We start from the raw sequence: 15,260 nt of genomic DNA, 5'->3' as shown, positions 1-15,260 counted from the left end.
TAAAATGATAGTTTCAGGGGATAAAATGATAGTTTCAGAAGGTAAAATGATAGTTACACTGGATAAAATGATAGTTTCAGGGGATAAATTGATAGCTTCAGGGGATAAAATGATAGTTTCAGAAGGTAAAATGATAGTTGCACTTGATAAAATGATGGTTTCAGGGGATAAAATGATAGTTTTAGGGGATAAAAGTAAAAGTATCATTTTATCAACTCAGAGTATCATTCTATCCGGCAAAACTATCATTTTATCAACTTAGAGTATCATTCTATCCGGCAAAACTATCATTTTAGCATCATTAAAATGAAGAACATGTAGACAACTATGTATTGGATAGCTCATCAAATATACAAAAAATGAGTTTTTATGTTTAACTACTAGGCAAGATTACAGATAAAAAAGACACTAAAACCTCTTTCAAATTTTTTTTTACTGAACAAATAAAGAAGATCTCACCCATTCGAATAAAATCATCATCAAATTAATGGTACAATTATTTTTGGAACGAAATTAAGACTCTCTAGCTTTGTCTAACGACGGTGGCGAGGAGAGTCAACATTTCTCGGCCGGCCTTCTTCCGGGAAGAGACGGTGCGATTCTGTTCCAGACCCGGCGTCGTCTGCCGCTTCAGAAACTTCATCAACCAGAATTCTTCCCTCAACACCATCAAATCTAGGAACAAAATCGATGAGAAGAGGAATATGGAAACAAAATTGCTGAGAAAGATGAGAGAATCGAACTGAGAGAGAATGAAAGAATGGAGCGAAATTCATAAATTAAATGAGAGAAATGACATATTTACCCCATGCGTCTTTTTTTATGAAGTAAATCTAAGTTTGAATCTCAGCCACAAGATTAGAAAATATATGTGGTCCAGATTTGGTTATAGGGTTATCACACAAATTGGGGGTTATCATATGATCGCAACTCTCTCTCTCTCTCTCTATATATATATATATATATATATATATATATATATATATATATATATATATATATATATATATATATAAATATAGGGGTACATTATAATGATAACCCCAATTTCCATATTAACCCTATAACTAAATCTGGACCACACATTTTTAAAATCACGTGGTCTAGATTTAAACTTAGCTTTCCTTCATAAAAAAGGCGGAGAGGGTAAATATGTCATTTCACTTATTTAATTTCTGAATTTCGCTCATGATAAAATTTACGTATCCAAATTTCGCTCATTTAAATACGTAAAATCTTATTTCCCATGATATACAGATGTATGAGGTTCAGTTACACATATGTATGAGGTTCAGTTATACGTAAAATCTTATTTCCCATGATATACAAATTTCGCTCATTTAAATACAAAAAATCTTATTTAAGTACTCCCTCCGTCCCGTGCTACTCGCACGTTTGCTTTTCGGCACGGAGATTAAGGAATGAGTGTATAGGAAAGTCAACAATTGCGGCTGTAGGTGATAATTGTTACTAAAAATGGAAAGAGTGCAAATAACTTGGGACGCCCAGAAAGGAAATAAGTGCAAGTAACACGGGACGGAGGGAGTATCATTTTATAATTTTATCAGTCAAAAGTATCATTTTATCAACTCAGAGTATCATTCTATCCGACAAAACTACCATTCTATGCAATAAACCCAACACATATCATTTTATAAGTAAGTCAAAAGTATCATTTTATCAACTCAGAGTATCATTCTATCCGGCAAAACTATCATTCTATGCAATAAACCTAACATATATCATTTTATCATTTTATCATTTTATCAGTCAAAAGTATCATTTTATCAACTCAGAGCATCATTCTATCCGGCAAAACTATCATTCTATGCAATAAACCTAACATATATCATTTTATCATTTTATCAGTCAATCAAAAGTATCATTTTATCAACTCAGGGTATCATTCTATCCGGCAAAACTATCATTCTATGCAATAAACCTAACATGTATCATTTTATCAGTCAAAAGTATCATTTTATCAACTCAGAGTATCATTCTATCTGGCAAAACTATCATTCTATGCAATAAACCTAACATAGATCATTTTTTCATTTTATCAGTCAGTCAAAAGTATCATTTTATCAACTCAGAGTATCATTCTATCCGACAAAACTATCATTCTATATAATAAACCTAACATATATCATTTTATCATTTTATCATTTTATCAGTCAGTCAGAAGTATCATTTTATCAACTCAGAGAATCATTCTATCCGGCAAAACTATATCTTTTTATCAACTCAGAGTATCATTCTATCCGGCCAAACTATAATTCTATGTAATAAACCTAACATATATCATTTTATCATTTTATCAGTCAGTCAAAAGTATCATTTTATCAACTCAGAGTATCATTCTATCCGGCAAAACTATCATTCTATGCAATAAACCTAACATATATCATTTTATCATTTTATCAGTTAGTCAAAAGTATCATTTTATCAACTCAGAGTATCATTCTATCCGGTAAAACTATCATTCTATGCAATAAACCTAACATATATCATTTTATCAGTCAAAAGTATCATTTTATCAACCCAGAGTATCATTCTATCCGGCAAAACTATCATTCTATGCAATAAACCTAACATATATCATTTTATCGGTCAGTCAAAAGTATCATTTTATCAACTCAGAGTATCATTCTATCCGGCAAAACTATCATTCTATGCAATAAACCTAACATGTATTATTTTATCATTTTATTAGTCAAAAGTGTCATTTTATCAACTCAGAGTATCATTCTATCTGGCAAAACTATCATTCTATGCAATAAACTTAACATATATCATTTTATCAGTAAGTCAAAAGTATCATTTTATCAACTCAGAGTATCATTCTATCCGACAAAACTATCATTCTATGCAATAAACCTAACATATATCATTTTATCAGTCAGTCAAAAGTATCATTTTATCAACTCAGAGTATCATTCTATCCGGCCAAACTATCATTCTATGCAATAAACCTAACATATATCATTTAATCAGTCAGTCAAAAGTATCATTTTATCAACTCAGAGTATCATTCTATCCGGCAAAACTATCATTCTATGCAATAAACCTAACATATATCATTTTATCATTTTATCAGTCAGTCAAAAGTATCATTTTATCAACTCAGAGTATCATTCTATCCAGCAAAACTATCATTCTAAGCAATAAACCTAACACATATCATTTTATCATTTTATCAGTCAGTCAAAAAGTATGATTTTATCAACTCAGAGCATCATTCTATCCGGCAAAACTATCATTCTATGCAATAAACCTAACATATATTATTTTATCAGTCAGTCAAAAGTATAATTTTATCAACTCAGAGTATCATTCTATCCGGCAAAACTATCATTCTATGCAATAAACCTAACATATATCATTTTATCAGTTAGTCAAAAAGTATCATTTTATCAACTCAGAGTATCATTCTATCTGGCAAAACTATCATTCTATGCAATAAACCTAACATATATCATTTTATCATTTTACGTGATATTTGGTGAAATTTAAAAATTAAATGAGGGAAATGACATATTATCATTTTATTAACTCAGAGTATCATTCTATCCGGCAAAACTATCATCCTATGCAATAAACCTAACATTTATCATTTTATCATTTTACGTGATATTTGGCGAAATTTAGAAATTAAATGAGGGAAATGACATATTATCATTTTATCAACTCAGAGTATCATTCTATCCGGCAAAACTAACATTCTATGCAATAAACCTAACATATATCATTTTATCATTTTACGTGTTATTTGGCGAAATTCAGAAATTAAATGAGGGAAATGACATATTTACCCACATGCTTTTTTTTATGAAGTAAATCTAAGTTTGAATCTCAAACACAAGATTAGAAAATATGTGTGGTTCAGATTTGGTTATAGGGTTATTACGTGATTTAGGGGTTATCATATGATCACAACTCTCTCTCTATATATATATGTATATATATATATGTATTTTTTTTCTTGGCTTAGGTAACAATTGTTCCTGCCAATTTTCTTCTTTTTTTTCCTGGGCCTGATAACATGTATATATTTTTCTGCCCATATTCTAACTTTTTCTTGGGTCAAGTTACAACTTTTCGTGCCCGTTTATCATCTTCTATTTCCATACTTCCCTTGTTTCCCAATTTTCTTCTTCTATCCCTTGCCATCGTGTTACTCCATCCATGCCCCTTTGTTCACATGGCATGAAGGCTAAAGGTTCCAATAAATGGATACAGTTTAGTACAGACCCAAAGAGTTCACTAAGGGGTGCCTTTCCAATGAGGTAGGTTCAGCGAGTTCGAAAGAATTAAGCTCAAAATGGTTATCCATATTGCCTTTAGTCCTTACTACTTGTGTCACTTTTCTCTTAGCATCAATGGCAGCCACTCTATTATTTTTAAGTGTTTAGTAGAAAGTGATCTACTCTAGGCTTATAACTCACCTTTAAGAGGGCTTCACAGTAAGCTTAAAATTTAGGCAATTTCTATCGTTCTTACTTCATCCAACTCACTTTGATTTATTAAGGAAAAAAGGATTCACAAATTAGCATGTATTCTCTCTTCAATTACTCTCCCTAAGAGGCTTTTGCTATTTATTATACCAGTTATGCATGAACACAGATCCTAAAAAAAACTTCTACTAACTCTTAGACCTAACAAAATATGTACATGACACTAACTGCACTAACTGCTTCCCCCCTCCCACTTCATTTATGCTTGTCCCCAAGCAATCCTCATGAAGTGGAAAGCAGGGCAGTTAGTGGCGACACAAACAGAAAAACACAAAAACACAAAACAAAAACTTCTCACACTTAAACCAAGCATTGGGCTAAGTGTAAGAAGGCAAAACACAACAAAATATATACAAAACAATCTTCTCACACTTGGGCCAAGCCATGGGGTAAGTGTGAGCAGACACACAAGAAACACAGAAAACATCACACGTTAATTACACAAACTCCTCACACTTAGGCCAAGCCATGGCCTAAGTGGAAGAAGGCACACAAAAACATCACACGTTAATTACACAAACTACTTCGACTACCACCTTCTACTTCTAAGTAGAGAAGATAAGTGCGGCTATGATTATTTGGAACAATTAGCTAGCAACCACCATAAATTCTCGGTGTTCGGTTATTAAATTCAGCCAAGATTACTTGAAATTGAATTGGCCAAAGTCACCTCTTTCATAAGGGGAAACCAAGACTCATAAGGCAAGACTAATCTGGCACAATCTCGAGACTAACTCATAAGGCAAGACTAATCTGGCACAATCTCGAGACTAAGTACTAAGTCGAGTTCATCCGACCTATAATGAGACTAAGTCTTGTCTAATCCACCAAACAAAGCACCAACTTGATGCAGTTGTCTCTCATCTATACATGCAATTATGGAAAACACAAATCACGAAAGGACAGAAAACAATCGAAAATAACAGTGTCTGCTTGGATCAAATTAAACATCTTGCACAAAATTTGCACTGTCTTCTTTTTATTTTTATTTTTTCATTGGGTTTTAGCAATGGAGATGGTGAATTCGGAGGCAGTGGCAGAAATGATAACGACGTCGTATGGCCCCTAATAAGAAAATTGATACTTTGATTTTATCTCTATATCTGCTAAATTAGAAAATTTTTAATTTTGATTTTATCTTTATATCTGCTATGCATTTATGACTTGTAATATCGAAACTCAATTAATAAACTTGCCTAATTTTTTTTTATTTTGATTTAAACTTAATTAAAGGTTGAGTACTGATATCCATAGAATAGAAATGAAAAAGAATCCTTTGAATAAGAATCCTTTAAAGAACTATACATTGAATTTCTATAATGTGTAGGATCTTTACTAGTACAAAGTAATTGAATGAGAATTAATATCATTTATTGAAGAAATTATGTACTATCAAAAAAGATTGAAACCAATAACTCCATAAAATGAAAACAATTGATATATATGGAGTATTACTTCTTCAAGTTTTCTGAATTTTGATATATTCATATATCGGTTATATGTATTTATTATTTCTTGTCACTGTAGATGTAATGCAAGTATGTAACGATTTGTTTTGAAACAAGAAAGTATGTAACACATATAAAAAATTTATTTTGTATACCAAAATTTTGTGGGTTGGGCGGTTTTCAATTTAGTCCAATCGGACTATTAATTTGGCGGTTTAAAAATCAAACTAATAGTATAGTTTTATAAGGATGTGTTGACATTTCATGATATACTATGATGGGCTTAATTCTTGGCTATTTCTATTGTTTATTATCCCAGATTCGAAACATATTTGCCAAAGATATTAAGTGAGGCTTCACCAAATACAGCCCAAGTTTTTCAAAAACTTCGCCAGTTATACTTTCAATTTCGAAAATTGACTAAGCGTACACATCCTAATCGAATATTCTAGAAAATATTATTTTAGCAATTTTATACTAATATACAAATACCATTTTTTTCTTCCAAAATTATATTTTGCACCTGCCAATGCACATGTTTATTCCATATTTCTAATAGCTTACGAATCCAATTTCCCATCGAAGGCCATAGTGAATTTACATATCATAACGAAAAACACAACATTTTCGTCGATGTTTTCCGCTTTTTAGAGTTTTATAAACCAAGGAAGGATTTCATATCTTCCTTCAACTTTTGCGGAGTAGTAAATTCGTCGCTGCTAGTGTAAACATAAGAAGCAGCCTTACATGTCTCCATAAATGTATCTCTGCATCTTCTCGGCAAAATTGTTCCCTTTTTGTACACAATTTGCATTAATTTTCTCCTGTGATTTTCAACTATTTCTTTTATCTCTGCAATAGCTTCCTCTTCAGTAACGCCTCTTCCATCGGCTAATAGAATGCTCATACAGTTGTTCCCTTTATTCTCCCTGCGTTCCTTCTATAAAATGCACCTTACTTTTATTTTTCATTTTTCTCAAAATTAATTCAATTTGTCTCCTCATATTTTAAAAAATGAGATGTTTATTTTGAATTTATTAAATATTTTAAAGGTGAGAAGAGGAAGAAGCTTACCTCAAAACTGCAGACGTCGTTGATAAGGCGGATAATGATTGAGACGTGCCTAGACAAATCACTACACTCTTCACTCATGAGCATCTCATCGGACAACTTTACGCCAATGAATTGCAAGGCCACAAGAATTACGATTTTTCCAGAAATCGATAACCACGACGTAGACATGTACTCATCAAAGCTTTGTTGCGAGCCATCGCTCCATGTATCTAATTCTACTTTGAATGATGATAGTACTTCAACCCACTGCACTTTAATAAGTTACCATCAAAAGATTCATTTATAATATCAGATGTGCGAATATATCCAAAAAAGCCAAAATCTAAACTAAAAAAACTGAACCCGAAAAACTGAAAATAAAAAAAAGATAATATCTATAATTAACATAAAAATATACTATTATCGTATTATCCAATTACCTTATCTAAACAATTATAATTTTCATAATATCATAACATTTATAAACATGAATCAACACATAGAGTTTATTTAGGTATAATATATTATATATGTAATATAAAAAATAAAATCAATTTTCGGTTTCTATACATCCGAACCAAACTGAATCGAAAAACCAAAATTTGCCAAAAATTTAAACCAACCCGAACTGAAACCAAATAAAACCAAACCAAGTATCAAATTTCGGGTCGGATGTTCAGTTTTAGGGTGTTTTCTATATTATCAGATATTAATCCGCTTTGAAAATTATGTGTACCATTCCAATTATAAATTCTTTGATACTACGTCCTTGTTCTACACCAGTCAACACTGCCAATTCGTTTACTGTATTGTACAGTGCTGTGAAAAGGATCTCAACTTCCTTTGATTCGTATTCTGCAATCGGCTTCAGTTTCCATCTGTTGAAAAATATGAATTTTTAATTTCCCTAGAGGGAGGCGTTTAGTGACAAGATAGATTGATAAAATATGGAATTAAACTAAGTTCAAAATCAATCAGTTCATAAGAATATGCAATTCAATAGGTGGGATTATTTTGGTCACTTGATGATTTTACTTGAAATAAAATGCAAGAAATTAAGCTTACTCATTGACTAATTCATGAATGTGGTAGCACTCTTTTCTTGAACCACCATAGTCGAAAAAATCATCGATAAGGGTTACAAGAACAGTTGTTTTGGTAAAGGCCAGACGAGCATGAGCAGACGTCGCACAATCATCGATGACTAATGAAACCAGAAAATAAGAAATGAATACCACTTGTCTTCCAAACTTCAAAGTGTCCAGTCTACAGTCTGCATACCACCTGCATTATTTGGTTAATTCATGTAACAATTTTTATGCTTAAACTATATACTATAAACATAAAAATAAAGCACATTGCCATAGTCATACCTTTGCAGTTGTTGAAGTTCTTTGTGGTACTGAGCTTGGCAAATAGTGAAATCTTGCATCGCCAATGCTATAAAATCTTCATTGCATATATTTGAGAATCTGATGAAACAATAAACAGAGCTTGATTCGTCTTTTAAGGTAAATTTATCATAAAAATTAAATATAAGAAAATACAAAAAAGTTTTGAGCGGAAGTCTAAGATGTCCAAATTGATATTGTAAAAGTCCAAACTACAAAAACTGAACCCGAAAAATCGAAAAATCAAAAAAGATAATTTTCTATAATTAACATAAAAATATACTATCGTATCAACCAATTAACACATCTAAACAATTATAATCTTTATAATATCATAACATTTATAAATATGAATCAACACAAATGGAGTTTATTTTAGGTATAATAAACTATGTATGTAATATTAAAAATAAATTCGGTTTTTGGTTTCTATACAGCCAAAACCAAACCAAATCAAAAAACCAAAATTTGCCAAAAGGTTAAACCAAACTGAACTGTGAATAAAAGCAAACAAAGTTTTAAATTTCGGTTTAGTTCAGATCGGATGTTCAGTTTTTCGGGTATTTTCTATAATATCAAATGTTAATCCTCCTTTTAAATTATGTGTACCATTCCAACAATAAATTCTTCGATACTACGTCCTTGTTCTACACCAGCCATCTCTGCCAATTCGTTTACTGTATTGTACAGTGTTATGAAAAGGATCTCAACTAGGGGTGTTGAAACGGGTAAGGGGTATCGGGTAATTTCCCACCCGACTCGATATCCTGCAGGTATCGGGTATCGTATTTTGGGATTTGCGGTTATCGGGTATACCCGATACCCGAACGGGTATACCCGTTAGTCCCGACAATTACCCGATTGTTTATAATTATATTAGCGTTTTGTATATTAAAATTTCAAATATGCGCTCACTACATTTTTTTTTTCTTTTTCCCCTTTTTATGAGTTAAGTTTGTTTAACTTTTATAATCTTTTAATTACACTAACACCCACATACAATAACATACTAACATAATTTTCAGAATCTTCATTTACATATATCTAACATATACATATATTATATACAAGGTTTAGATTTTGGATATACATATATTGTGTGTATATATGTATATGAATGATTGATAACTCATGTTTGGACTTTGGATTTTTTAAGGATGAATTCATCTAAATCGATGATACTTACTGATGATGATCAACAATTGGGCATATTATGGCAGTAATTAGTTTCAAAAAATATTGAGCATAATAGGGCAGTATATTATGGAGTAAAATATACAAATAACAACAATAATAAGATTAATAAAAACAAAAAAAAATGGTCAGGTCGGGTACCCGTGGCGTCGGGTGCGGGATACCCGACTCGGGTATCAGGTATATTGTTTTTGCTATAATTTATAACTTCGAATAATCTAGTTGTGAATTAGTGGTTTGTTCAGTTATAGTAATTCATGACTCCAAATATTTTTAGTTGTGACTAATCACAAATTTATGTGTTAAGCTTTACTTTATTATTTCGGTCAATAATTTTTAGTACTTTCTTTATATTAGTGAAAGGATTTTTCTTTATTATTTGAAAATAGATATTTGTGGGTATTTGCTAAAAATTTTATCTCATTTTAAGGAACCTAATCTATTTTCAATATTATATATATATAGGGAGATGATCAAAATAAAAATATATTTAAATCCAGAAATGCAGCCCAAATCTTGGCCAAAGGATTAGATAATCTAATGGTCAATAATTAACCAAAACACGAAAGGTCATAATTAAGCAATTTTAGGTCATATTATAATATTTGGGTTTAATGTCATGCTAAGATCATTTTAGGTCATGCTTTGTTAGCATGACTTAAAAATTAACTAACTATGATCTAAAAGTGTCCTACATATGATATTGTTATGCGTTTCTGTATTTAAATCTAGTTTTGCATAGATCAAAACCCTATATATATATGAGAGCATTATTCTCCTATTCAAGCCTTATATCCTTTATTCTTCTAAATATGGGCCGTTAGATCTGATTCATCAACGGCCCTGATGGAAGCTTATTTTTTAAACCCGCGGTGCATTATATGGCTAATTTAGTGCATTATAAAGGTAATTTTGTAAAGAACCGAGAATTGGAACCGTCAGATTTTTGAAGGTCCGAAAATTAAGCATTCTGAGGAATTCAACCCCTCCACCCACTCCTCTCTCATTCAACAATCTCAAACTACCTCTCCACTCTTTTGCCTTTCCCCCTCCCCATCTCCTATTAAACAGCAAACCCTAGCCGCCGCCTTCTTCACACGGTAGCCGTTTGCTCAATCTAAAGCCGATGATAAATTTAACATCACTATCCTAGATCCCGTCACCCATTCTTCACCAGTGCAAACATCCTGTCACGACCACATCTCCCTAGTCAAAGAAAGTGTAGCTTTACCGCGACTAAAACATACCGAAACTGTCTCAACTCATCATAAGATGCTTAAATCAAAAGAAACATTGTCTGAAGTGTGTTGAGGGTACAAATCATGCTGAATCAGAGTAGTTATGAGAAATTGTCTTTGTTAAATGAATGTTCTGAATTTGCGCAACGGAAGAGTACCAAGACAGATGTAATATGTATGAAGACATACTACACCCACTACCTTCCTACTTATTTGGTCTTCTGTCCCAACACCTCCTCGGCTTCGACAACAATCAACCTGCACATTAAGGAAAACAAAATGCAGGGCTGAGTACTTGATGCACTCAGTGGGCTCATGCCGAAAACTGTTTTTCTTTTAGTTGTCAGCCAAGCTGAGTGAACGCGGGGTTTTACTGAAAATCTATCCCGGTCACTAAAATCTGTTATTTCTTTCTGAAAATAGACTGCAGTCATTTAAACTTCTGATGATATGCCATATCAGCTGCGTGAATCGGGAATGTGGCCACATTCCACGACCACTGGGCCGGCCAACCTGGCGCTAGCTCACGACCCACGGACCGGCCAACCTAGCGCTAGCTCACGGTCCCTATGTGTACACTAGTCCGAGTAGGGTTTGAGGTCGACTTGGCGCTGGCTCACTGCCCTACTGGGACCCGAATTTGATTTAACAGATAGGCAATCACAAAACAAAACATGGCATGACAACTCATTCAAATAATCATGTTTTCATATAAATACACTTTAAAAGAAAGAGGAGAAAGAAGCTCACCTCAATTGCTTAAACTCTTGCAAAACGGGTGCTTTTCTTTGCTGAGATTACGCGTCGAGCGACGACGTTCCTTTACAAAAATTAATATACCTAAATTAGGCTTTAAGAAATTATTTATCTTACATGTATGCATGCCTAAGCGTGTGCTTATTATTTTACTTCTTGTTAAATCTTTCATTAAATCGGCGATTTAATTTATTCTGAGTCTGGCCGATCTGTCCGGGTATAATAAATTCCCGGATTATTTTCCTTAAGTAGTTTGAAATACTTACTTGGCTAATAAAATTCCCATCTAATTATTTACTGAGTACTATTTCAACACAGCTTAAATATTTCTCTTCTTCCGTGGCTTAGGGAAATTTCTCTTCTCAACTCTTGCATTTATTTAGAGCTGTGGTCCAACAAATTTACTCATGCGATAAGGCCAAATTTAATTTCAAAAGTAGTGGCCAAAATTCCACATCTTTTTTTATGGCTTAAAGAGAATAAGTCCCATGGCCCCTAATTTAATTATTGGCAGTGGCCCATATCAATTATTAATGGGCATGGCCCAATTGCTTGAGAGTTTCTTATGGCCCAAACCCTTAACTTAAATCATTGCCCAACAAAAAATTTCACTAATTAAACATGAGTCCACAAAAAAGGCCCAAACTAAATACTCCCCCACATCTTTCGGTCTCCCTCATTTCTTCAAAAACAAATCCCCAATTTGGGATAAAAATAGACGCCCTACATTTCATTCCATCTCCTTCCCCTCCCGGCAAAACGGCGGCGCCTCCACCCTCTCGCCGCCGCTCCGTCACCGGCATCGAGGTGCTCCTGTCACTGGAGAATACACAGCGGCGGCTTGTGAGCCATCACTCCAGCTCCTCCGCGGTGCTGCCGCCGGTGGTCACCTCTCTCTTGCTCTTGGCTCTCGCATCTAGTCGCCTTCGACACTTCTCGCCGAAATGTCAGTCGCAATACCAAACCCACCGGCGTGGGACAGCAGTTGGTCTTATCTCCGCCATCGGTCAACCCCTCCGTCGACCTAGACTCGGAACTAGCCAAAGCCTCACCGACGCCTCCGTCGGTAGAACCGCCGTCACCATCGGCTGTACGTTTCACTCCTGGCAGCTCGACGTCTCGGACAAGAGCCAATTTCCGTCCAAGCTAAGTCCCTTGTTAAATTCTTTCTAGAGTAGTTATTGGAAAAGATTGAGGAATTTCTATTACACTGTGCTTGAGCATTAGGGAACCGTTTTTCTTAATTTCTGTTGTGGCTTATTCGATTTCATGGAGGGGTTGAGCCTGTGGTAGTTGTTCCTATGTTACCGATCCTGTTCTGATATGGGGTTTTAAGGCATACTCCTATGTTCTTGAGCTTTTGTGTTCCTAAGTTCTCAAGTCCTAGTTATATGCTTGTCTATATGATGCATATAATTTGGTTAACTGAGTTTGAAGGGAAGAGGTTACCTTCACTGAACTTGTGCTGCTCTTGCTTACTTCTTGCCTTGTTCTCCCTTGCTGCCTCGGTTCTTCCCTCTCTGTGACTCACTGTGTTGCTATTTCCTTGTGACAATGAGGGAGGCAGAGGCTGAGGCCTTTTAAACTTGTGGCCTAACTGAAAGCCTGAAAAAAGGGCTAGTGTACTTGGCTGGAAGGTAGTCCTTGCGGAGCTGATTTGGCTGTTATTTCTGCAGCCATTCCGCAGAGTGTACTCGTGTGGCTGGACGAGCTTATAGCTCCTGGCTATGCTCTGATTATCATAACTGATTTTGGTGTTTTGTGCTGCATTGTACCTCGACCCATTTATGAGTCTCGTCTCATTTTGCAGGTACTAGCTGGAGTGCAGGTGGCTGCTGGTTTGGCTGGTGCGAGCCGTGGAGTGCAGGGGTAAAGCAACCTCTTTCTTTCCTTTTTTCGGTAAGTTTTGGTCTTCAAAGCTTAAAGTAGGTTTGTTTCTTATCCTTGTTTATTTTGCCAACTAAAAGCTTTAGTGCCTTATGTAATCTCTTGTTTATCTTGTAGTTTCTGTTAGGGACAAGAGGCTGCCTCCCCCTCCGACTGCTGTCCCGTCGACTCGGCCCAACGGCCGTCGGAAACTTGGGCTAAAACAAGCTAAGGAGAAGGCCGTTATACCTTTCCTCCTATTTTGTAATAGTTAACTAGGGTGTATTTCATTTCCTTTTTCTCCCAAAGTAAAACTGTAGATTATTGACTTAGCTCGAGGTGTATACTTTATCGTGTTACTTAATAAATAAACGATCCCTTTTACTTCCGTGCCTTAACGGAAGTTCTATTGTGTGTCTTTTGAATACTCAAGGAATAACAAATATTCTTTCGTTCATAATGCAAAAGTAAAAGCTGGTATTTATTTCTCAAGAGTTCTCGAGAATCTAGGTCTCGGCTATTACATTCTACCCCCCTTAACAAAAATTTCGTCCCGAAATTTTGTCTCGGTTAGGCAAAAAGCTGTGGATATTTCTTTTTCATCTGGTCCTCGAGCTCCCACGTCGCCTCCTCGCGGCCGTGATGCTTCCATAAGACTTTCACTGTTACAATATTTTTATTCCTCAACTCTTTAACTTTGCTGTCCAGAATTGCTTCTGGCTTTTCTTCATAGCTCAAATCTGGTTCTAACACCATTTCCTCTTGGTGTACTATGTGTTTGGGGTCAAACACATACTTTCTCAACTGTGATACATGAAACACATTGTGAACACTCCCGAAGCTGGGCGGAAGCGCTAATCTGTACGCCACGGGGCCGACTGTTTCTAGGATCTCGTAAGGCCCGATAAAACGCGGTTTCAGCTTGCCCTTGACGCCAAATCTGGTTATCCCTTTCGATGGGGACACTTTCAGGAAGACCTTGTCCCCTGCTTCGAACTGCAAATCCGTTCTGCGGGCATCTGTATAGGACTTCTGTCTATCATGAGCTTCTTTGATTCTTCCTCGGATCTGTCGAACGATTTCTATCATTTCTTCTACCGAGTCTGGTCCGAGAATCCTCCTCTCACCAACTTCATCCCAGTAAAGTGGTGATTTACACTTTTTCCCATAGAGTGCCTCATACGGGGCCATATCAATAGTTGCCTGGTAACTGTTGTTGTAAGCAAACTCTATAAGTGGAAGTACTGTCTCCCAGCTTACTCCACGGTCAAGCACTACGGCTCTTAACATGTCTTCCAATGTCTGAATCGTCCTTTCGGACCGTCCGTCCGTCTGTGGATGGATTGCTGTGCTGAAATTCAACCGAGTGCCTAACTCTCGTTGTAGGCTCATCCAAAATCTAGAAGTAAATTTTGAATCTCAATCTGAGGTGATCGTTACTGGCACACCATGCAGGCGCACGATCTCTTGCACATAAATTTGTGCCAACTTGTCCGACCCGTATGTAATACGAATTGGTATGAAGTGAGCACTTTTGGTGAGGCGATCTATAATCACCCAGATAGCAGTGTTTCCCCGCTGCGATTTTGGCAGCCCTGTCACAAAATCCATTGCTATATGCTCCCATTTCCATTCTGGAATCTCGAGAGGCTGCAACTTCCCATAGGGTCGTTGATGTAAAGCCTTCACTTGCTGGCAAGCCAGGCATCTTCCTACAAACGATGCTATGCTTCTCTTCATGCTATCCCACCAAAATTGCTTCTTCAAGTCCTGATACATCTTTGTACTCCCAGGATGGGC

General features: G+C 35.3%; 1 pseudogene; it reads right to left on the bottom strand.

Annotated features, from left to right (window-relative positions):
* Positions 1 to 6,408: 6,408 nt before the first annotated feature.
* Positions 6,409 to 15,260, bottom strand: part of LOC121778320 — a 45,153-nt pseudogene continuing 36,301 nt past the window's right edge.

The sequence above is a fragment of the Salvia splendens genome, chromosome 19 (genome assembly GCF_004379255.2).
Source record: "Salvia splendens isolate huo1 chromosome 19, SspV2, whole genome shotgun sequence".
NCBI lineage: Eukaryota > Viridiplantae > Streptophyta > Magnoliopsida > Lamiales > Lamiaceae > Salvia > Salvia splendens.
This window is presented reverse-complemented; position numbering and strand designations above follow the sequence as displayed.